The following is a 21087-nucleotide window of genomic DNA, read 5'->3' as shown; positions in this document are numbered from 1 at the left end:
CCCTGACAAGGCTTTGCACCAAAGCAAGAGGAGCAGCAGGGCGCATGTAGCGCGGGGCCTCATGCCTGCACTTGTTAACGCCTTGGCTTTCATACCAGGTGGCCAGCCCATGGATCTCCGGAACCTGGCTTCCGTTCCGCTAGCTACTGGAAACCGACCGCTGCGGAGGGAGCCAGTACATCCACCCCCCCCTGGCTACCAGAGGACCTCTGACCTAGGGTTGCCACCTCATCCCTTTAAACCCGAACACTTATTTATTACGCAGCTTCTGAGGCTGATTAAGGTAGTAATTAAACTCACTTGTTGCCCTTATCTGCCTTAAATTAGCCTTCAGAACCTGTGTAATTCCTATGTGTTCGGGTTTAAAGGGATGGGGTTGCAACTCTACCCTCACCTATAGCAGGCGCCATGCCTCACCACTGGCTGCAGTCAAGCAACTGCTTGATTTGCCCAGTAGGTAGACCTTTTCTTGTAGCGTCGCTTCATACCTCACATGTGCCATACTCACCCAAGTTCTTTTCAATAGGCCTGGAGACCAACATGCATGATGGAGTCCCTTTCAATGACTTCAGAGGAGGCTTAGAACACTTGACGCAACTTTACTGAGAAGTCTTGGGCATTACAGTTCAACATGAACAATGGTCATATCCTGACCCAAACTGCCACTGACTGGCTGCCCAGGACTACCTCTACAAGGTAGTAGTTCATGTTGGTCTTTGAGTTGCCATCTCATCCCTTTATATCCGAACACATATTAATTACAGAAATTCTGTGGCTGATTAAGGTGGTAATTAAACTCACTCGTTGCCTTATCTGCATTCAATTAGCCTCAGAACCTGTGTAATTCATATGTGTTTGGGTTTAAAGGGATGAGGTGGCAACCCTAGTAGGCCTCCTGCAAGCGCTGCCTGATCCCCCGAAACCCAGCCTTCCCCTAAATTTTTTATGACCGGCGGGTAGGCTGGATCCAAAAAAACCCCGGCAGCGCACGCATTAACTCTTTCCCTCCCAGCCTGGGGCAGCCGCTAACTAAAACCACGCTCCTGTAGGCAACCTGCTGCCTACACCCTAGCCGCTTCAGGGCGCAGGTTTCACGACCCGTCGGCTCTGTGGCTTCTCGCTGGCTTCGGCAGTCCGCGTGCGAGCTTCCCCCAGCCTGGGGAGCGCCGCAGAATGTGTTGGCGCAAGGGCGACTAAAGAGGAGGAGTGATAGCACCAAAACGGCTGAGGAGAGCGCTGGAAAAGGGCTGGGCCGTGGAGCCTAAGCGGGATGTAGGATGGGGGCTAGCTAGGTGGGGGTTGCGTCCGGCCGTTGCTTTGCTGTCTACAGGGACTGGATGCGTGGCAAGCTCCTGAGGTAGGGAGGGAGGGAGGGAGGGAGGGAGGGAGAGAGAGAAAGAAGAAAGAAAGTGTATTTTTGAAAGAAGGGGTGAGGAAAGGGAGGAGGGCGAAGAAAAAGTGGGGGCTGGACTGGTGATTTTGTAGGAGCTAGGTGTGCAGGAGGGCTTGCAGAGCGGGTTTTGTTAAAAGAGAATGTAAAAAGAGGCATAGAGGAGAGTGACCCCTGCTGGAAGAAAAGCAAAAGCCTACAGCACCTGGTATTCCCAGGCGGTCTCCCATCCAAGTACTAACCAGGCCCGACCCTGCTTAGCTTCCGAGATCAGACGAGAGCGGGCGCATTCAGGGTGGTGTGGCCGTAGGCAAAGCTCATGGTCTCTTTCAAGCCTCTTGTACTTGTCACCGGCAGCCTGGCTCCGCCTTTCCTTGACTTTGCTACAATCAGCAGTGCCTTTTGACAAGCAACGCAGCACACCCCACCTTGTCGTCTCTCCTCTCTCTCGCTCGCTCGCTCGCTCTCTTCAACCCCCCTGCCTCTTGCTGCCTCTTTAACCTCTTCCTGCCTGCACCTTCTCACACACATACTCAGCCTGGCTTCAAAGGCTCCTTTCTGGCTTCCCCTGGCCTGACTTTTAACCTTTTCCCTGACAAGGCTTTGCACCAAAGCAAGAGGAGCAGCAGGGCGCATGTAGCGCGGGGCCTCATGCCTGCACTTGTTAACGCCTTGGCTTTCATACCAGGTGGCCAGCCCATGGATCTCCGGAACCTGGCTTCCGTTCCGCTAGCTACTGGAAACCGACCGCTGCGGAGGGAGCCAGTACATCCACCCCCCCCTGGCTACCAGAGGACCTCTGACCTAGGGTTGCCACCTCATCCCTTTAAACCCGAACACTTATTTATTACGCAGCTTCTGAGGCTGATTAAGGTAGTAATTAAACTCACTTGTTGCCCTTATCTGCCTTAAATTAGCCTTCAGAACCTGTGTAATTCCTATGTGTTCGGGTTTAAAGGGATGGGGTTGCAACTCTACCCTCACCTATAGCAGGCGCCATGCCTCACCACTGGCTGCAGTCAAGCAACTGCTTGACTTGCCCAGTAGGTAGACCTTTTCTTGTAGCGTCGCTTCATACCTCACATGTGCCATACTCACCCAAGTTCTTTTCAATAGGCCTGGAGACCAACATGCATGATGGAGTCCCTTTCAATGACTTCAGAGGAGGCTTAGAACACTTGACGCAACTTTACTGAGAAGTCTTGGGCATTACAGTTCAACATGAACAATGGTCATATCCTGACCCAAACTGCCACTGACTGGCTGCCCAGGACTACCTCTACAAGGTAGTAGTTCATGTTGGTCTTTGAGTTGCCATCTCATCCCTTTATATCCGAACACATATTAATTACAGAAATTCTGTGGCTGATTAAGGTGGTAATTAAACTCACTCGTTGCCTTATCTGCATTCAATTAGCCTCAGAACCTGTGTAATTCATATGTGTTTGGGTTTAAAGGGATGAGGTGGCAACCCTAGTAGGCCTCCTGCAAGCGCTGCCTGATCCCCCGAAACCCAGCCTTCCCCTAAATTTTTTATGACCGGCGGGTAGGCTGGATCCAAAAAAACCCCGGCAGCGCACGCATTAACTCTTTCCCTCCCAGCCTGGGGCAGCCGCTAACTAAAACCACGCTCCTGTAGGCAACCTGCTGCCTACACCCTAGCCGCTTCAGGGCGCAGGTTTCACGACCCGTCGGCTCTGTGGCTTCTCGCTGGCTTCGGCAGTCCGCGTGCGAGCTTCCCCCAGCCTGGGGAGCGCCGCAGAATGTGTTGGCGCAAGGGCGACTAAAGAGGAGGAGTGATAGCACCAAAACGGCTGAGGAGAGCGCTGGAAAAGGGCTGGGCCGTGGAGCCTAAGCGGGATGTAGGATGGGGGCTAGCTAGGTGGGGGTTGCGTCCGGCCGTTGCTTTGCTGTCTACAGGGACTGGATGCGTGGCAAGCTCCTGAGGTAGGGAGGGAGGGAGGGAGGGAGGGAGGGAGAGAGAGAAAGAAGAAAGAAAGTGTATTTTTGAAAGAAGGGGTGAGGAAAGGGAGGAGGGCGAAGAAAAAGTGGGGGCTGGACTGGTGATTTTGTAGGAGCTAGGTGTGCAGGAGGGCTTGCAGAGCGGGTTTTGTTAAAAGAGAATGTAAAAAGAGGCATAGAGGAGAGTGACCCCTGCTGGAAGAAAAGCAAAAGCCTACAGCACCTGGTATTCCCAGGCGGTCTCCCATCCAAGTACTAACCAGGCCCGACCCTGCTTAGCTTCCGAGATCAGACGAGAGCGGGCGCATTCAGGGTGGTGTGGCCGTAGGCAAAGCTCATGGTCTCTTTCAAGCCTCTTGTACTTGTCACCGGCAGCCTGGCTCCGCCTTTCCTTGACTTTGCTACAATCAGCAGTGCCTTTTGACAAGCAACGCAGCACACCCCACCTTGTCGTCTCTCCTCTCTCTCGCTCGCTCGCTCGCTCTCTTCAACCCCCCTGCCTCTTGCTGCCTCTTTAACCTCTTCCTGCCTGCACCTTCTCACACACATACTCAGCCTGGCTTCAAAGGCTCCTTTCTGGCTTCCCCTGGCCTGACTTTTAACCTTTTCCCTGACAAGGCTTTGCACCAAAGGAAGAGGAGCAGCAGGGCGCATGTAGCGCGGGGCCTCATGCCTGCACTTGTTAACGCCTTGGCTTTCATACCAGGTGGCCAGCCCATGGATCTCCGGAACCTGGCTTCCGTTCCGCTAGCTACTGGAAACCGACCGCTGCGGAGGGAGCCAGTACATCCACCCCCCCCTGGCTACCAGAGGACCTCTGACCTAGGGTTGCCACCTCATCCCTTTAAACCCGAACACTTATTTATTACGCAGCTTCTGAGGCTGATTAAGGTAGTAATTAAACTCACTTGTTGCCCTTATCTGCCTTAAATTAGCCTTCAGAACCTGTGTAATTCCTATGTGTTCGGGTTTAAAGGGATGGGGTTGCAACTCTACCCTCACCTATAGCAGGCGCCATGCCTCACCACTGGCTGCAGTCAAGCAACTGCTTGACTTGCCCAGTAGGTAGACCTTTTCTTGTAGCGTCGCTTCATACCTCACATGTGCCATACTCACCCAAGTTCTTTTCAATAGGCCTGGAGACCAACATGCATGATGGAGTCCCTTTCAATGACTTCAGAGGAGGCTTAGAACACTTGACGCAACTTTACTGAGAAGTCTTGGGCATTACAGTTCAACATGAACAATGGTCATATCCTGACCCAAACTGCCACTGACTGGCTGCCCAGGACTACCTCTACAAGGTAGTAGTTCATGTTGGTCTTTGAGTTGCCATCTCATCCCTTTATATCCGAACACATATTAATTACAGAAATTCTGTGGCTGATTAAGGTGGTAATTAAACTCACTCGTTGCCTTATCTGCATTCAATTAGCCTCAGAACCTGTGTAATTCATATGTGTTTGGGTTTAAAGGGATGAGGTGGCAACCCTAGTAGGCCTCCTGCAAGCGCTGCCTGATCCCCCGAAACCCAGCCTTCCCCTAAATTTTTTATGACCGGCGGGTAGGCTGGATCCAAAAAAACCCCGGCAGCGCACGCATTAACTCTTTCCCTCCCAGCCTGGGGCAGCCGCTAACTAAAACCACGCTCCTGTAGGCAACCTGCTGCCTACACCCTAGCCGCTTCAGGGCGCAGGTTTCACGACCCGTCGGCTCTGTGGCTTCTCGCTGGCTTCGGCAGTCCGCGTGCGAGCTTCCCCCAGCCTGGGGAGCGCGGCAGAATGTGTTGGCGCAAGGGCGACTAAAGAGGAGGAGTGATAGCACCAAAACGGCTGAGGAGAGCGCTGGAAAAGGGCTGGGCCGTGGAGCCTAAGCGGGATGTAGGATGGGGGCTAGCTAGGTGGGGGTTGCGTCCAGCCGTTGCTTTGCTGTCTACAGGGACTGGATGCGTGGCAAGCTCCTGAGGTAGGGAGGGAGGGAGGGAGAGAGAGAAAGAAGAAAGAAAGTGTATTTTTGAAAGAAGGGGTGAGGAAAGGGAGGAGGGCGAAGAAAAAGTGGGGGCTGGACTGGTGATTTTGTAGGAGCTAGGTGTGCAGGAGGGCTTGCAGAGCGGGTTTTGTTAAAAGAGAATGTAAAAAGAGGCATAGAGGAGAGTGACCCCTGCTGGAAGAAAAGCAAAAGCCTACAGCACCTGGTATTCCCAGGCGGTCTCCCATCCAAGTACTAACCAGGCCCGACCCTGCTTAGCTTCCGAGATCAGACGAGAGCGGGCGCATTCAGGGTGGTGTGGCCGTAGGCAAAGCTCATGGTCTCTTTCAAGCCTCTTGTACTTGTCACCGGCAGCCTGGCTCCGCCTTTCCTTGACTTTGCTACAATCAGCAGTGCCTTTTGACAAGCAACGCAGCACACCCCACCTTGTCGTCTCTCCTCTCTCTCGCTCGCTCGCTCGCTCTCTTCAACCCCCCTGCCTCTTGCTGCCTCTTTAACCTCTTCCTGCCTGCACCTTCTCACACACATACTCAGCCTGGCTTCAAAGGCTCCTTTCTGGCTTCCCCTGGCCTGACTTTTAACCTTTTCCCTGACAAGGCTTTGCACCAAAGGAAGAGGAGCAGCAGGGCGCATGTAGCGCGGGGCCTCATGCCTGCACTTGTTAACGCCTTCGCTTTCATACCAGGTGGCCAGCCCATGGATCTCCGGAACCTGGCTTCCGTTCTGCTAGCTACTGGAAACCGACCGCTGCGGAGGGAGCCAGTACATCCACCCCCCCCTGGCTACCAGAGGACCTCTGACCTAGGGTTGCCACCTCATCCCTTTAAACCCGAACACTTATTTATTACGCAGCTTCTGAGGCTGATTAAGGTAGTAATTAAACTCACTTGTTGCCCTTATCTGCCTTAAATTAGCCTTCAGAACCTGTGTAATTCCTATGTGTTCGGGTTTAAAGGGATGGGGTTGCAACTCTACCCTCACCTATAGCAGGCGCCATGCCTCACCACTGGCTGCAGTCAAGCAACTGCTTGACTTGCCCAGTAGGTAGACCTTTTCTTGTAGCGTCGCTTCATACCTCACATGTGCCATACTCACCCAAGTTCTTTTCAATAGGCCTGGAGACCAACATGCATGATGGAGTCCCTTTCAATGACTTCAGAGGAGGCTTAGAACACTTGACGCAACTTTACTGAGAAGTCTTGGGCATTACAGTTCAACATGAACAATGGTCATATCCTGACCCAAACTGCCACTGACTGGCTGCCCAGGACTACCTCTACAAGGTAGTAGTTCATGTTGGTCTTTGAGTTGCCATCTCATCCCTTTATATCCGAACACATATTAATTACAGAAATTCTGTGGCTGATTAAGGTGGTAATTAAACTCACTCGTTGCCTTATCTGCATTCAATTAGCCTCAGAACCTGTGTAATTCATATGTGTTTGGGTTTAAAGGGATGAGGTGGCAACCCTAGTAGGCCTCCTGCAAGCGCTGCCTGATCCCCCGAAACCCAGCCTTCCCCTAAATTTTTTATGACCGGCGGGTAGGCTGGATCCAAAAAAAACCCCGGCAGCGCACGCATTAACTCTTTCCCTCCCAGCCTGGGGCAGCCGCTAACTAAAACCACGCTCCTGTAGGCAACCTGCTGCCTACACCCTAGCCGCTTCAGGGCGCAGGTTTCACGACCCGTCGGCTCTGTGGCTTCTCGCTGGCTTCGGCAGTCCGCGTGCGAGCTTCCCCCAGCCTGGGGAGCGCGGCAGAATGTGTTGGCGCAAGGGCGACTAAAGAGGAGGAGTGATAGCACCAAAACGGCTGAGGAGAGCGCTGGAAAAGGGCTGGGCCGTGGAGCCTAAGCGGGATGTAGGATGGGGGCTAGCTAGGTGGGGGTTGCGTCCGGCCGTTGCTTTGCTGTCTACAGGGACTGGATGCGTGGCAAGCTCCTGAGGTAGGGAGGGAGGGAGGGAGGGAGGGAGGGAGGGAGAGAGAGAAAGAAGAAAGAAAGTGTATTTTTGAAAGAAGGGGTGAGGAAAGGGAGGAGGGCGAAGAAAAAGTGGGGGCTGGACTGGTGATTTTGTAGGAGCTAGGTGTGCAGGAGGGCTTGCAGAGCGGGTTTTGTTAAAAGAGAATGTAAAAAGAGGCATAGAGGAGTGTGACCCCTGCTGGAAGAAAAGCAAAAGCCTACAGCACCTGGTATTCCCAGGCGGTCTCCCATCCAAGTACTAACCAGGCCCGACCCTGCTTAGCTTCCGAGATCAGACGAGAGCGGGCGCATTCAGGGTGGTGTGGCCGTAGGCAAAGCTCATGGTCTCTTTCAAGCCTCTTGTACTTGTCACCGGCAGCCTGGCTCCGCCTTTCCTTGACTTTGCTACAATCAGCAGTGCCTTTTGACAAGCAACGCAGCACACCCCACCTTGTCGTCTCTCCTCTCTCTCGCTCGCTCGCTCGCTCTCTTCAACCCCCCTGCCTCTTGCTGCCTCTTTAACCTCTTCCTGCCTGCACCTTCTCACACACATACTCAGCCTGGCTTCAAAGGCTCCTTTCTGGCTTCCCCTGGCCTGACTTTTAACCTTTTCCCTGACAAGGCTTTGCACCAAAGCAAGAGGAGCAGCAGGGCGCATGTAGCGCGGGGCCTCATGCCTGCACTTGTTAACGCCTTCGCTTTCATACCAGGTGGCCAGCCCATGGATCTCCGGAACCTGGCTTCCGTTCCGCTAGCTACTGGAAACCGACCGCTGCGGAGGGAGCCAGTACATCCACCCCCCCCTGGCTACCAGAGGACCTCTGACCTAGGGTTGCCACCTCATCCCTTTAAACCCGAACACTTATTTATTACGCAGCTTCTGAGGCTGATTAAGGTAGTAATTAAACTCACTTGTTGCCCTTATCTGCCTTAAATTAGCCTTCAGAACCTGTGTAATTCCTATGTGTTCGGGTTTAAAGGGATGGGGTTGCAACTCTACCCTCACCTATAGCAGGCGCCATGCCTCACCACTGGCTGCAGTCAAGCAACTGCTTGACTTGCCCAGTAGGTAGACCTTTTCTTGTAGCGTCGCTTCATACCTCACATGTGCCATACTCACCCAAGTTCTTTTCAATAGGCCTGGAGACCAACATGCATGATGGAGTCCCTTTCAATGACTTCAGAGGAGGCTTAGAACACTTGACGCAACTTTACTGAGAAGTCTTGGGCATTACAGTTCAACATGAACAATGGTCATATCCTGACCCAAACTGCCACTGACTGGCTGCCCAGGACTACCTCTACAAGGTAGTAGTTCATGTTGGTCTTTGAGTTGCCATCTCATCCCTTTATATCCGAACACATATTAATTACAGAAATTCTGTGGCTGATTAAGGTGGTAATTAAACTCACTCGTTGCCTTATCTGCATTCAATTAGCCTCAGAACCTGTGTAATTCATATGTGTTTGGGTTTAAAGGGATGAGGTGGCAACCCTAGTAGGCCTCCTGCAAGCGCTGCCTGATCCCCCGAAACCCAGCCTTCCCCTAAATTTTTTATGACCGGCGGGTAGGCTGGATCCAAAAAAACCCCGGCAGCGCACGCATTAACTCTTTCCCTCCCAGCCTGGGGCAGCCGCTAACTAAAACCACGCTCCTGTAGGCAACCTGCTGCCTACACCCTAGCCGCTTCAGGGCGCAGGTTTCACGACCCGTCGGCTCTGTGGCTTCTCGCTGGCTTCGGCAGTCCGCGTGCGAGCTTCCCCCAGCCTGGGGAGCGCGGCAGAATGTGTTGGCGCAAGGGCGACTAAAGAGGAGGAGTGATAGCACCAAAACGGCTGAGGAGAGCGCTGGAAAAGGGCTGGGCCGTGGAGCCTAAGCGGGATGTAGGATGGGGGCTAGCTAGGTGGGGGTTGCGTCCAGCCGTTGCTTTGCTGTCTACAGGGACTGGATGCGTGGCAAGCTCCTGAGGTAGGGAGGGAGGGAGGGAGAGAGAGAAAGAAGAAAGAAAGTGTATTTTTGAAAGAAGGGGTGAGGAAAGGGAGGAGGGCGAAGAAAAAGTGGGGGCTGGACTGGTGATTTTGTAGGAGCTAGGTGTGCAGGAGGGCTTGCAGAGCGGGTTTTGTTAAAAGAGAATGTAAAAAGAGGCATAGAGGAGAGTGACCCCTGCTGGAAGAAAAGCAAAAGCCTACAGCACCTGGTATTCCCAGGCGGTCTCCCATCCAAGTACTAACCAAGCCCGACCCTGCTTAGCTTCCGAGATCAGACGAGAGCAGGCGCATTCAGGGTGGTGTGGCCGTAGGCAAAGCTCATGGTCTCTTTCAAGCCTCTTGTACTTGTCACCGGCAGCCTGGCTCCGCCTTTCCTTGACTTTGCTACAATCAGCAGTGCCTTTTGACAAGCAACGCAGCACACCCCACCTTGTCGTCTCTCCTCTCTCTCGCTCGCTCGCTCGCTCTCTTCAACCCCCCTGCCTCTTGCTGCCTCTTTAACCTCTTCCTGCCTGCACCTTCTCACACACATACTCAGCCTGGCTTCAAAGGCTCCTTTCTGGCTTCCCCTGGCCTGACTTTTAACCTTTTCCCTGACAAGGCTTTGCACCAAAGCAAGAGGAGCAGCAGGGCGCATGTAGCGCGGGGCCTCATGCCTGCACTTGTTAACGCCTTCGCTTTCATACCAGGTGGCCAGCCCATGGATCTCCGGAACCTGGCTTCCGTTCCGCTAGCTACTGGAAACCGACCGCTGCGGAGGGAGCCAGTACATCCACCCCCCCCTGGCTACCAGAGGACCTCTGACCTAGGGTTGCCACCTCATCCCTTTAAACCCGAACACTTATTTATTACGCAGCTTCTGAGGCTGATTAAGGTAGTAATTAAACTCACTTGTTGCCCTTATCTGCCTTAAATTAGCCTTCAGAACCTGTGTAATTCCTATGTGTTCGGGTTTAAAGGGATGGGGTTGCAACTCTACCCTCACCTATAGCAGGCGCCATGCCTCACCACTGGCTGCAGTCAAGCAACTGCTTGACTTGCCCAGTAGGTAGACCTTTTCTTGTAGCGTCGCTTCATACCTCACATGTGCCATACTCACCCAAGTTCTTTTCAATAGGCCTGGAGACCAACATGCATGATGGAGTCCCTTTCAATGACTTCAGAGGAGGCTTAGAACACTTGACGCAACTTTACTGAGAAGTCTTGGGCATTACAGTTCAACATGAACAATGGTCATATCCTGACCCAAACTGCCACTGACTGGCTGCCCAGGACTACCTCTACAAGGTAGTAGTTCATGTTGGTCTTTGAGTTGCCATCTCATCCCTTTATATCCGAACACATATTAATTACAGAAATTCTGTGGCTGATTAAGGTGGTAATTAAACTCACTCGTTGCCTTATCTGCATTCAATTAGCCTCAGAACCTGTGTAATTCATATGTGTTTGGGTTTAAAGGGATGAGGTGGCAACCCTAGTAGGCCTCCTGCAAGCGCTGCCTGATCCCCCGAAACCCAGCCTTCCCCTAAATTTTTTATGACCGGCGGGTAGGCTGGATCCAAAAAAACCCCGGCAGCGCACGCATTAACTCTTTCCCTCCCAGCCTGGGGCAGCCGCTAACTAAAACCACGCTCCTGTAGGCAACCTGCTGCCTACACCCTAGCCGCTTCAGGGCGCAGGTTTCACGACCCGTCGGCTCTGTGGCTTCTCGCTGGCTTCGGCAGTCCGCGTGCGAGCTTCCCCCAGCCTGGGGAGCGCGGCAGAATGTGTTGGCGCAAGGGCGACTAAAGAGGAGGAGTGATAGCACCAAAACGGCTGAGGAGAGCGCTGGAAAAGGGCTGGGCCGTGGAGCCTAAGCGGGATGTAGGATGGGGGCTAGCTAGGTGGGGGTTGCGTCCGGCCGTTGCTTTGCTGTCTACAGGGACTGGATGCGTGGCAAGCTCCTGAGGTAGGGAGGGAGGGAGGGAGGGAGGGAGAGAGAGAAAGAAGAAAGAAAGTGTATTTTTGAAAGAAGGGGTGAGGAAAGGGAGGAGGGCGAAGAAAAAGTGGGGGCTGGACTGGTGATTTTGTAGGAGCTAGGTGTGCAGGAGGGCTTGCAGAGCGGGTTTTGTTAAAAGAGAATGTAAAAAGAGGCATAGAGGAGAGTGAGCCCTGCTGGAAGAAAAGCAAAAGCCTACAGCACCTGGTATTCCCAGGCGGTCTCCCATCCAAGTACTAACCAGGCCCGACCCTGCTTAGCTTCCGAGATCAGACGAGAGCGGGCGCATTCAGGGTGGTGTGGCCGTAGGCAAAGCTCATGGTCTCTTTCAAGCCTCTTGTACTTGTCACCGGCAGCCTGGCTCCGCCTTTCCTTGACTTTGCTACAATCAGCAGTGCCTTTTGACAAGCAACGCAGCACACCCCACCTTGTCGTCTCTCCTCTCTCACGCTCGCTCGCTCGCTCTCTTCAACCCCCCTGCCTCTTGCTGCCTCTTTAACCTCTTCCTGCCTGCACCTTCTCACACACATACTCAGCCTGGCTTCAAAGGCTCCTTTCTGGCTTCCCCTGGCCTGACTTTTAACCTTTTCCCTGACAAGGCTTTGCACCAAAGCAAGAGGAGCAGCAGGGCGCATGTAGCGCGGGGCCTCATGCCTGCACTTGTTAACGCCTTCGCTTTCATACCAGGTGGCCAGCCCATGGATCTCCGGAACCTGGCTTCCGTTCCGCTAGCTACTGGAAACCGACCGCTGCGGAGGGAGCCAGTACATCCACCCCCCCCCTGGCTACCAGAGGACCTCTGACCTAGGGTTGCCACCTCATCCCTTTAAACCCGAACACTTATTTATTACGCAGCTTCTGAGGCTGATTAAGGTAGTAATTAAACTCACTTGTTGCCCTTATCTGCCTTAAATTAGCCTTCAGAACCTGTGTAATTCCTATGTGTTCGGGTTTAAAGGGATGGGGTTGCAACTCTACCCTCACCTATAGCAGGCGCCATGCCTCACCACTGGCTGCAGTCAAGCAACTGCTTGACTTGCCCAGTAGGTAGACCTTTTCTTGTAGCGTCGCTTCATACCTCACATGTGCCATACTCACCCAAGTTCTTTTCAATAGGCCTGGAGACCAACATGCATGATGGAGTCCCTTTCAATGACTTCAGAGGAGGCTTAGAACACTTGACGCAACTTTACTGAGAAGTCTTGGGCATTACAGTTCAACATGAACAATGGTCATATCCTGACCCAAACTGCCACTGACTGGCTGCCCAGGACTACCTCTACAAGGTAGTAGTTCATGTTGGTCTTTGAGTTGCCATCTCATCCCTTTATATCCGAACACATATTAATTACAGAAATTCTGTGGCTGATTAAGGTGGTAATTAAACTCACTCGTTGCCTTATCTGCATTCAATTAGCCTCAGAACCTGTGTAATTCATATGTGTTTGGGTTTAAAGGGATGAGGTGGCAACCCTAGTAGGCCTCCTGCAAGCGCTGCCTGATCCCCCGAAACCCAGCCTTCCCCTAAATTTTTTATGACCGGCGGGTAGGCTGGATCCAAAAAAACCCCGGCAGCGCACGCATTAACTCTTTCCCTCCCAGCCTGGGGCAGCCGCTAACTAAAACCACGCTCCTGTAGGCAACCTGCTGCCTACACCCTAGCCGCTTCAGGGCGCAGGTTTCACGACCCGTCGGCTCTGTGGCTTCTCGCTGGCTTCGGCAGTCCGCGTGCGAGCTTCCCCCAGCCTGGGGAGCGCCGCAGAATGTGTTGGCGCAAGGGCGACTAAAGAGGAGGAGTGATAGCACCAAAACGGCTGAGGAGAGCGCTGGAAAAGGGCTGGGCCGTGGAGCCTAAGCGGGATGTAGGATGGGGGCTAGCTAGGTGGGGGTTGCGTCCGGCCGTTGCTTTGCTGTCTACAGGGACTGGATGCGTGGCAAGCTCCTGAGGTAGGGAGGGAGGGAGGGAGGGAGGGAGAGAGAGAAAGAAGAAAGAAAGTGTATTTTTGAAAGAAGGGGTGAGGAAAGGGAGGAGGGCGAAGAAAAAGTGGGGGCTGGACTGGTGATTTTGTAGGAGCTAGGTGTGCAGGAGGGCTTGCAGAGCGGGTTTTGTTAAAAGAGAATGTAAAAAGAGGCATAGAGGAGAGTGAGCCCTGCTGGAAGAAAAGCAAAAGCCTACAGCACCTGGTATTCCCAGGCGGTCTCCCATCCAAGTACTAACCAGGCCCGACCCTGCTTAGCTTCCGAGATCAGACGAGAGCGGGCGCATTCAGGGTGGTGTGGCCGTAGGCAAAGCTCATGGTCTCTTTCAAGCCTCTTGTACTTGTCACCGGCAGCCTGGCTCCGCCTTTCCTTGACTTTGCTACAATCAGCAGTGCCTTTTGACAAGCAACGCAGCACACCCCACCTTGTCGTCTCTCCTCTCTCACGCTCGCTCGCTCGCTCTCTTCAACCCCCCTGCCTCTTGCTGCCTCTTTAACCTCTTCCTGCCTGCACCTTCTCACACACATACTCAGCCTGGCTTCAAAGGCTCCTTTCTGGCTTCCCCTGGCCTGACTTTTAACCTTTTCCCTGACAAGGCTTTGCACCAAAGCAAGAGGAGCAGCAGGGCGCATGTAGCGCGGGGCCTCATGCCTGCACTTGTTAACGCCTTCGCTTTCATACCAGGTGGCCAGCCCATGGATCTCCGGAACCTGGCTTCCGTTCCGCTAGCTACTGGAAACCGACCGCTGCGGAGGGAGCCAGTACATCCACCCCCCCCCTGGCTACCAGAGGACCTCTGACCTAGGGTTGCCACCTCATCCCTTTAAACCCGAACACTTATTTATTACGCAGCTTCTGAGGCTGATTAAGGTAGTAATTAAACTCACTTGTTGCCCTTATCTGCCTTAAATTAGCCTTCAGAACCTGTGTAATTCCTATGTGTTCGGGTTTAAAGGGATGGGGTTGCAACTCTACCCTCACCTATAGCAGGCGCCATGCCTCACCACTGGCTGCAGTCAAGCAACTGCTTGACTTGCCCAGTAGGTAGACCTTTTCTTGTAGCGTCGCTTCATACCTCACATGTGCCATACTCACCCAAGTTCTTTTCAATAGGCCTGGAGACCAACATGCATGATGGAGTCCCTTTCAATGACTTCAGAGGAGGCTTAGAACACTTGACGCAACTTTACTGAGAAGTCTTGGGCATTACAGTTCAACATGAACAATGGTCATATCCTGACCCAAACTGCCACTGACTGGCTGCCCAGGACTACCTCTACAAGGTAGTAGTTCATGTTGGTCTTTGAGTTGCCATCTCATCCCTTTATATCCGAACACATATTAATTACAGAAATTCTGTGGCTGATTAAGGTGGTAATTAAACTCACTCGTTGCCTTATCTGCATTCAATTAGCCTCAGAACCTGTGTAATTCATATGTGTTTGGGTTTAAAGGGATGAGGTGGCAACCCTAGTAGGCCTCCTGCAAGCGCTGCCTGATCCCCCGAAACCCAGCCTTCCCCTAAATTTTTTATGACCGGCGGGTAGGCTGGATCCAAAAAAACCCCGGCAGCGCACGCATTAACTCTTTCCCTCCCAGCCTGGGGCAGCCGCTAACTAAAACCACGCTCCTGTAGGCAACCTGCTGCCTACACCCTAGCCGCTTCAGGGCGCAGGTTTCACGACCCGTCGGCTCTGTGGCTTCTCGCTGGCTTCGGCAGTCCGCGTGCGAGCTTCCCCCAGCCTGGGGAGCGCCGCAGAATGTGTTGGCGCAAGGGCGACTAAAGAGGAGGAGTGATAGCACCAAAACGGCTGAGGAGAGCGCTGGAAAAGGGCTGGGCCGTGGAGCCTAAGCGGGATGTAGGATGGGGGCTAGCTAGGTGGGGGTTGCGTCCGGCCGTTGCTTTGCTGTCTACAGGGACTGGATGCGTGGCAAGCTCCTGAGGTAGGGAGGGAGGGAGGGAGGGAGAGAGAGAAAGAAGAAAGAAAGTGTATTTTTGAAAGAAGGGGTGAGGAAAGGGAGGAGGGCGAAGAAAAAGTGGGGGCTGGACTGGTGATTTTGTAGGAGCTAGGTGTGCAGGAGGGCTTGCAGAGCGGGTTTTGTTAAAAGAGAATGTAAAAAGAGGCATAGAGGAGAGTGAGCCCTGCTGGAAGAAAAGCAAAAGCCTACAGCACCTGGTATTCCCAGGCGGTCTCCCATCCAAGTACTAACCAGGCCCGACCCTGCTTAGCTTCCGAGATCAGACGAGAGCGGGCGCATTCAGGGTGGTGTGGCCGTAGGCAAAGCTCATGGTCTCTTTCAAGCCTCTTGTACTTGTCACCGGCAGCCTGGCTCCGCCTTTCCTTGACTTTGCTACAATCAGCAGTGCCTTTTGACAAGCAACGCAGCACACCCCACCTTGTCGTCTCTCCTCTCTCTCGCTCGCTCGCTCGCTCTCTTCAACCCCCCTGCCTCTTGCTGCCTCTTTAACCTCTTCCTGCCTGCACCTTCTCACACACATACTCAGCCTGGCTTCAAAGGCTCCTTTCTGGCTTCCCCTGGCCTGACTTTTAACCTTTTCCCTGACAAGGCTTTGCACCAAAGGAAGAGGAGCAGCAGGGCGCATGTAGCGCGGGGCCTCATGCCTGCACTTGTTAACGCCTTCGCTTTCATACCAGGTGGCCAGCCCATGGATCTCCGGAACCTGGCTTCCGTTCCGCTAGCTACTGGAAACCGACCGCTGCGGAGGGAGCCAGTACATCCACCCCCCCCTGGCTACCAGAGGACCTCTGACCTAGGGTTGCCACCTCATCCCTTTAAACCCGAACACTTATTTATTACGCAGCTTCTGAGGCTGATTAAGGTAGTAATTAAACTCACTTGTTGCCCTTATCTGCCTTAAATTAGCCTTCAGAACCTGTGTAATTCCTATGTGTTCGGGTTTAAAGGGATGGGGTTGCAACTCTACCCTCACCTATAGCAGGCGCCATGCCTCACCACTGGCTACAGTCAAGCAACTGCTTGACTTGCCCAGTAGGTAGACCTTTTCTTGTAGCGTCGCTTCATACCTCACATGTGCCATACTCACCCAAGTTCTTTTCAATAGGCCTGGAGACCAACATGCATGATGGAGTCCCTTTCAATGACTTCAGAGGAGGCTTAGAACACTTGACGCAACTTTACTGAGAAGTCTTGGGCATTACAGTTCAACATGAACAATGGTCATATCCTGACCCAAACTGCCACTGACTGGCTGCCCAGGACTACCTCTACAAGGTAGTAGTTCATGTTGGTCTTTGAGTTGCCATCTCATCCCTTTATATCCGAACACATATTAATTACAGAAATTCTGTGGCTGATTAAGGTGGTAATTAAACTCACTCGTTGCCTTATCTGCATTCAATTAGCCTCAGAACCTGTGTAATTCATATGTGTTTGGGTTTAAAGGGATGAGGTGGCAACCCTAGTAGGCCTCCTGCAAGCGCTGCCTGATCCCCCGAAACCCAGCCTTCCCCTAAATTTTTTATGACCGGCGGGTAGGCTGGATCCAAAAAAACCCCGGCAGCGCACGCATTAACTCTTTCCCTCCCAGCCTGGGGCAGCCGCTAACTAAAACCACGCTCCTGTAGGCAACCTGCTGCCTACACCCTAGCCGCTTCAGGGCGCAGGTTTCACGACCCGTCGGCTCTGTGGCTTCTCGCTGGCTTCGGCAGTCCGCGTGCGAGCTTCCCCCAGCCTGGGGAGCGCGGCAGAATGTGTTGGCGCAAGGGCGACTAAAGAGGAGGAGTGATAGCACCAAAACGGCTGAGGAGAGCGCTGGAAAAGGGCTGGGCCGTGGAGCCTAAGCGGGATGTAGGATGGGGGCTAGCTAGGTGGGGGTTGCGTCCGGCCGTTGCTTTGCTGTCTACAGGGACTGGATGCGTGGCAAGCTCCTGAGGTAGGGAGGGAGGGAGGGAGGGAGGGAGAGAGAGAAAGAAGAAAGAAAGTGTATTTTTGAAAGAAGGGGTGAGGAAAGGGAGGAGGGCGAAGAAAAAGTGGGGGCTGGACTGGTGATTTTGTAGGAGCTAGGTGTGCAGGAGGGCTTGCAGAGCGGGTTTTGTTAAAAGAGAATGTAAAAAGAGGCATAGAGGAGAGTGACCCCTGCTGGAAGAAAAGCAAAAGCCTACAGCACCTGGTATTCCCAGGCGGTCTCCCATCCAAGTACTAACCAGGCCCGACCCTGCTTAGCTTCCGAGATCAGACGAGAGCGGGCGCATTCAGGGTGGTGTGGCCGTAGGCAAAGCTCATGGTCTCTTTCAAGCCTCTTGTACTTGTCACCGGCAGCCTGGCTCCGCCTTTCCTTGACTTTGCTACAATCAGCAGTGCCTTTTGACAAGCAACGCAGCACACCCCACCTTGTCGTCTCTCCTCTCTCTCGCTCGCTCGCTCGCTCGCTCTCTTCAACCCCCCTGCCTCTTGCTGCCTCTTTAACCTCTTCCTGCCTGCACCTTCTCACACACATACTCAGCCTGGCTTCAAAGGCTCCTTTCTGGCTTCCCCTGGCCTGACTTTTAACCTTTTCCCTGACAAGGCTTTGCACCAAAGCAAGAGGAGCAGCAGGGCGCATGTAGCGCGGGGCCTCATGCCTGCACTTGTTAACGCCTTGGCTTTCATACCAGGTGGCCAGCCCATGGATCTCCGGAACCTGGCTTCCGTTCCGCTAGCTACTGGAAACCGACCGCTGCGGAGGGAGCCAGTACATCCACCCCCCCCTGGCTACCAGAGGACCTCTGACCTAGGGTTGCCACCTCATCCCTTTAAACCCGAACACTTATTTATTACGCAGCTTCTGAGGCTGATTAAGGTAGTAATTAAACTCACTTGTTGCCCTTATCTGCCTTAAATTAGCCTTCAGAACCTGTGTAATTCCTATGTGTTCGGGTTTAAAGGGATGGGGTTGCAACTCTACCCTCACCTATAGCAGGCGCCATGCCTCACCACTGGCTGCAGTCAAGCAACTGCTTGACTTGCCCAGTAGGTAGACCTTTTCTTGTAGCGTCGCTTCATACCTCACATGTGCCATACTCACCCAAGTTCTTTTCAATAGGCCTGGAGACCAACATGCATGATGGAGTCCCTTTCAATGACTTCAGAGGAGGCTTAGAACACTTGACGCAACTTTACTGAGAAGTCTTGGGCATTACAGTTCAACATGAACAATGGTCATATCCTGACCCAAACTGCCACTGACTGGCTGCCCAGGACTACCTCTACAAGGTAGTAGTTCATGTTGGTCTTTGAGTTGCCATCTCATCCCTTTATATCCGAACACATATTAATTACAGAAATTCTGTGGCTGATTAAGGTGGTAATTAAACTCACTCGTTGCCTTATCTGCATTCAATTAGCCTCAGAACCTGTGTAATTCATATGTGTTTGGGTTTAAAGGGATGAGGTGGCAACCCTAGTAGGCCTCCTGCAAGCGCTGCCTGATCCCCCGAAACCCAGCCTTCCCCTAAATTTTTTATGACCGGCGGGTAGGCTGGATCCAAAAAAACCCCGGCAGCGCACGCATTAACTCTTTCCCTCCCAGCCTGGGGCAGCCGCTAACTAAAACCACGCTCCTGTAGGCAACCTGCTGCCTACACCCTAGCCGCTTCAGGGCGCAGGTTTCACGACCCGTCGGCTCTGTGGCTTCTCGCTGGCTTCGGCAGTCCGCGTGCGAGCTTCCCCCAGCCTGGGGAGCGCGGCAGAATGTGTTGGCGCAAGGGCGACTAAAGAGGAGGAGTGATAGCACCAAAACGGCTGAGGAGAGCGCTGGAAAAGGGCTGGGCCGTGGAGCCTAAGCGGGATGTAGGATGGGGGCTAGCTAGGTGGGGGTTGCGTCCGGCCGTTGCTTTGCTGTCTACAGGGACTGGATGCGTGGCAAGCTCCTGAGGTAGGGAGGGAGGGAGGGAGAGAGAGAAAGAAGAAAGAAAGTGTATTTTTGAAAGAAGGGGTGAGGAAAGGGAGGAGGGCGAAGAAAAAGTGGGGGCTGGACTGGTGATTTTGTAGGAGCTAGGTGTGCAGGAGGGCTTGCAGAGCGGGTTTTGTTAAAAGAGAATGTAAAAAGAGGCATAGAGGAGAGTGAGCCCTGCTGGAAGAAAAGCAAAAGCCTACAGCACCTGGTATTCCCAGGCGGTCTCCCATCCAAGTACTAACCAGGCCCGACCCTGCTTAGCTTCCGAGATCAGACGAGAGCGGGCGCATTCAGGGTGGTGTGGCCGTAGGCAAAGCTCATAGTCTCTTTCAAGCCTCTTGTACTTGTCACCGGCAGCCTGGCTCCGCCTTTCCTTGACTTTGCTACAATCAGCAGTGCCTTTTGACAAGCAACGCAGCACACCCCACCTTGTCGTCTCTCCTCTCTCTCGCTCGCTCGCTCGTTCTCTTCAACCCCCCTGCCTCTTGCTGCCTCTTTAACCTCTTCCTGCCTGCACCTTCTCACACACATACTCAGCCTGGCTTCAAAGGCTCCTTTCTGGCTTCCCCTGGCCTGACTTTTAACCTTTTCCCTGACAAGGCTTTGCACCAAAGCAAGAGGAGCAGCAGGGCGCATGTAGCGCGGGGCCTCATGCCTGCACTTGTTAACGCCTTCGCTTTCATACCAGGTGGCCAGCCCATGGATCTCCGGAACCTGGCTTCCGTTCCGCTAGCTACTGGAAACCGACCGCTGCGGAGGGAGCCAGTACATCCACCCCCCCCTGGCTACCAGAGGACCTCTGACCTAGGGTTGCCACCTCATCCCTTTAAACCCGAACACTTATTTATTACGCAGCTTCTGAGGCTGATTAAGGTAGTAATTAAACTCACTTGTTGCCCTTATCTGCCTTAAATTAGCCTTCAGAACCTGTGTAATTCCTATGTGTTCGGGTTTAAAGGGATGGGGTTGCAACTCTACCCTCACCTATAGCAGGCGCCATGCCTCACCACTGGCTGCAGTCAAGCAACTGCTTGACTTGCCCAGTAGGTAGACCTTTTCTTGTAGCGTCGCTTCATACCTCACATGTGCCATACTCACCCAAGTTCTTTTCAATAGGCCTGGAGACCAACATGCATGATGGAGTCCCTTTCAATGACTTCAGAGGAGGCTTAGAACACTTGACGCAACTTTACTGAGAAGTCTTGGGCATTACAGTTCAACATGAACAATGGTCATATCCTGACCCAAACTGCCACTGACTGGCTGCCCAGGACTACCTCTACAAGGTAGTAGTTCATGTTGGTCTTTGAGTTGCCATCTCATCCCTTTATATCCGAACACATATTAATTACAGAAATTCTGTGGCTGATTAAGGTGGTAATTAAACTCACTCGTTGCCTTATCTGCATTCAATTAGCCTCAGAACCTGTGTAATTCATATGTGTTTGGGTTTAAAGGGATGAGGTGGCAACCCTAGTAGGCCTCCTGCAAGCGCTGCCTGATCCCCCGAAACCCAGCCTTCCCCTAAATTTTTTATGACCGGCGGGTAGGCTGGATCCAAAAAAACCCCGGCAGCGCACGCATTAACTCTTTCCCTCCCAGCCTGGGGCAGCCGCTAACTAAAACCACGCTCCTGTAGGCAACCTGCTGCCTACACCCTAGCCGCTTCAGGGCGCAGGTTTCACGACCCGTCGGCTCTGTGGCTTCTCGCTGGCTTCGGCAGTCCGCGTGCGAGCTTCCCCCAGCCTGGGGAGCGCCGCAGAATGTGTTGGCGCAAGGGCGACTAAAGAGGAGGAGTGATAGCACCAAAACGGCTGAGGAGAGCGCTGGAAAAGGGCTGGGCCGTGGAGCCTAAGCGGGATGTAGGATGGGGGCTAGCTAGGTGGGGGTTGCGTCCGGCCGTTGCTTTGCTGTCTACAGGG

At 53.3% G+C, this 21087-nt stretch overlaps 10 non-coding genes across 10 annotated transcripts; all 10 read right to left on the bottom strand.

Moving 5' to 3' along the window:
* Positions 1–1583: 1583 nt before the first annotated feature.
* Positions 1584–1702, bottom strand: LOC141146273 (5S ribosomal RNA). Its single transcript, XR_012244824.1, has one exon. It is a non-coding gene; the product is annotated as a 5S ribosomal RNA (ribosomal RNA).
* A 1861-nt stretch (positions 1703–3563) lies between these two features.
* Positions 3564–3682, bottom strand: LOC141146271 (5S ribosomal RNA). Its single transcript, XR_012244822.1, has one exon. It is a non-coding gene; the product is annotated as a 5S ribosomal RNA (ribosomal RNA).
* A 1849-nt stretch (positions 3683–5531) lies between these two features.
* LOC141146270 (5S ribosomal RNA) lies at positions 5532–5650 on the bottom strand. Its single transcript, XR_012244821.1, has one exon. It is a non-coding gene; the product is annotated as a 5S ribosomal RNA (ribosomal RNA).
* Positions 5651–7516: 1866 nt separating this feature from the next.
* LOC141146269 (5S ribosomal RNA) lies at positions 7517–7635 on the bottom strand. The gene has a single exon (XR_012244820.1). It is a non-coding gene; the product is annotated as a 5S ribosomal RNA (ribosomal RNA).
* Positions 7636–9484: 1849 nt separating this feature from the next.
* Positions 9485–9603, bottom strand: LOC141146301 (5S ribosomal RNA). The gene has a single exon (XR_012244853.1). It is a non-coding gene; the product is annotated as a 5S ribosomal RNA (ribosomal RNA).
* A 1857-nt stretch (positions 9604–11460) lies between these two features.
* Positions 11461–11579, bottom strand: LOC141146268 (5S ribosomal RNA). Its single transcript, XR_012244819.1, has one exon. It is a non-coding gene; the product is annotated as a 5S ribosomal RNA (ribosomal RNA).
* Positions 11580–13437: 1858 nt separating this feature from the next.
* On the bottom strand, positions 13438–13556 carry LOC141146267 (5S ribosomal RNA). The gene has a single exon (XR_012244818.1). It is a non-coding gene; the product is annotated as a 5S ribosomal RNA (ribosomal RNA).
* Positions 13557–15410: 1854 nt separating this feature from the next.
* LOC141146266 (5S ribosomal RNA) lies at positions 15411–15529 on the bottom strand. Its single transcript, XR_012244817.1, has one exon. It is a non-coding gene; the product is annotated as a 5S ribosomal RNA (ribosomal RNA).
* A 1857-nt stretch (positions 15530–17386) lies between these two features.
* On the bottom strand, positions 17387–17505 carry LOC141146265 (5S ribosomal RNA). Its single transcript, XR_012244816.1, has one exon. It is a non-coding gene; the product is annotated as a 5S ribosomal RNA (ribosomal RNA).
* A 1853-nt stretch (positions 17506–19358) lies between these two features.
* LOC141146264 (5S ribosomal RNA) lies at positions 19359–19477 on the bottom strand. Its single transcript, XR_012244815.1, has one exon. It is a non-coding gene; the product is annotated as a 5S ribosomal RNA (ribosomal RNA).
* Positions 19478–21087: the final 1610 nt, after the last annotated feature.

The sequence above is a fragment of the Aquarana catesbeiana genome, linkage group LG05 (assembly GCF_042186555.1).
Source record: "Aquarana catesbeiana isolate 2022-GZ linkage group LG05, ASM4218655v1, whole genome shotgun sequence".
NCBI lineage: Eukaryota > Metazoa > Chordata > Amphibia > Anura > Ranidae > Aquarana > Aquarana catesbeiana.
This window is presented reverse-complemented; position numbering and strand designations above follow the sequence as displayed.